The sequence below is a fragment of the Vicia villosa genome, unplaced genomic scaffold (assembly GCF_029867415.1).
Source record: "Vicia villosa cultivar HV-30 ecotype Madison, WI unplaced genomic scaffold, Vvil1.0 ctg.003455F_1_1, whole genome shotgun sequence".
Lineage (NCBI taxonomy): Eukaryota > Viridiplantae > Streptophyta > Magnoliopsida > Fabales > Fabaceae > Vicia > Vicia villosa.
This window is the reverse complement of record NW_026706209.1, coordinates 75,340-77,028: the sequence shown is the minus strand read 5'-3', so window position 1 is coordinate 77,028 and position 1,689 is coordinate 75,340. Positions and strand designations below refer to the sequence as shown.

Here is a 1,689-nt window from a genome sequence, read left to right as displayed (position 1 = left end):
AATTTCCATTCAAAAATATCCAGTATTCATGGTTCATGCAACTTCATTCAAAGATTTTAAAGGAAATTCAAACATTCACAAATGAAGATCATTCTTTACAAAGTTCTAAATTCCAAATGAAGTACAAAGTGAACTATATTCAAGATTCAAGATTACATTCAAAGTTTCATTCATACAAAGTCCAAGTTCATACAAATTCTAAAGATGGAATTACAAGAATAAAAGAAAATGAAATGCTTTCTTGAATTCTTCAATCTTCAAAGTCTCCATTCTTGGAATTCAAGTTTCTTCATTCTTTCTTCAAAGAATACTCATGTCACATGAAAAAAAAAGAAACAAAAAGAGGGGTGAGATTAGCAAAGGTTCAACAAAATAAATCAAAAAGAATAAGTCAAAAAAAAAGAGAAAAGAATCAATGAGAGATTTTTCTTCCACTTGCATAAGAAATATCTCATGAAGAATATTCTTGCAATCATTACAATTTGCCAATCAAGTTTATTATCATCCAAACATGCCCTTAACTTTTCCTATAAATAGAAGGCCTCATTTCATTGCAAATCACACCAAAGCTACTATACTACTAGCTTTCTCACATCTCTCTTTTCATAATTTTCAAAGTTCCATAGTTAGAAAAGGGGTGAAGAAGTAGTTCATACCTTAGTGGAGAGCATCCAAGAGCTTGAAGCTCATCTTCAAGTCTCCCTAATATCCAAAGAGGTGGTGGCCATCTTCATCAAAAGCCTACAACAAGCAAGGTTGTTAGAGAAATTGTTAGTAACAATTTAAGATTGTTAGTAACAATAGAGGAGTCAACACATACCTCAACGATAATCCGGCGAAACTCTCCTCGCCGTAGGTAAGTCAATTTCACTCTTAATCTCAATATTGTTATGAACATGTTTCTCTGTTAAAACAAAATTTCCAGAAAAAAGAGAAAGCATATGTTATTATGTCAAGCAAATTGTGTCATGGAGAACGAAACTGAGTAAAGCACACTTGGGTCTCTACCTCTGTTTGTGAAAGAAACCGAGTTATACGGTAAGCTCTTCTCGTCGAGGTAAGATCCCATGGCCACTGAAAAAAATCATAGGTGCTGTAAGTGAAAACAAAAGCAGAGGCAAAGACAAAACTTGCGGTTCATTTTAAGACAGCATCAACAACAACGATTCACAGAAAGCAGTAGCAATCAAAGAACATACCTTCCACTTTCACACTCAATTTTTGCTGTTGTTCTGAAAATCAAAAGTAGAGAGAGTATGATTCACTGTTGCTACCGAAATTACAAACAAATTGAGGTGATACCTGGATTTTCCTCTGATTCTCTTCCTATGGCCGAAAATCATTCACCTCCATCGTGAGAAACCAAAAGCGTGAGCTGTTGTTGTTGTGCACTGCGAGCCAATTCGAAATAGAAAGAGAGGGATGTCACTGACTTATCATTAAAAAGAACAAAAAAAAAACGAAATTTAAGAAGGAAACTTACCTGGAATTTCACGTCCCCTGCTGTTCTTCCGTGTGAGAATCATTGAAATCGAGTGTTTGTTTCTGTTGAGAGATTAAAGTACCCTTGCAGTGTGAACTTCTTCAAGCTCCTCTCATGGCCGATGTTGTTGCCGTTGCTCAGTGAGGAGAGACTTTGTTGTTGTTAAGAAAACCGAGAGGGTTTTTTTTGTTGTCGTTCACTTTGAG

At 35.3% G+C, this 1,689-nt stretch overlaps 1 long non-coding RNA gene across 1 annotated transcript; it reads right to left on the bottom strand.

The window, feature by feature from the left end:
* Positions 1 to 423: 423 nt before the first annotated feature.
* On the bottom strand, positions 424 to 1,162 carry LOC131641016 (uncharacterized). The gene is made up of 3 exons (XR_009295404.1): positions 1,009 to 1,162; positions 821 to 904; positions 424 to 741 (listed from the first exon to the last, which is right to left on the bottom strand). It is a non-coding gene; the product is annotated as an uncharacterized LOC131641016 (long non-coding RNA).
* Between the last annotated feature and the right edge of the window lie 527 nt (positions 1,163 to 1,689).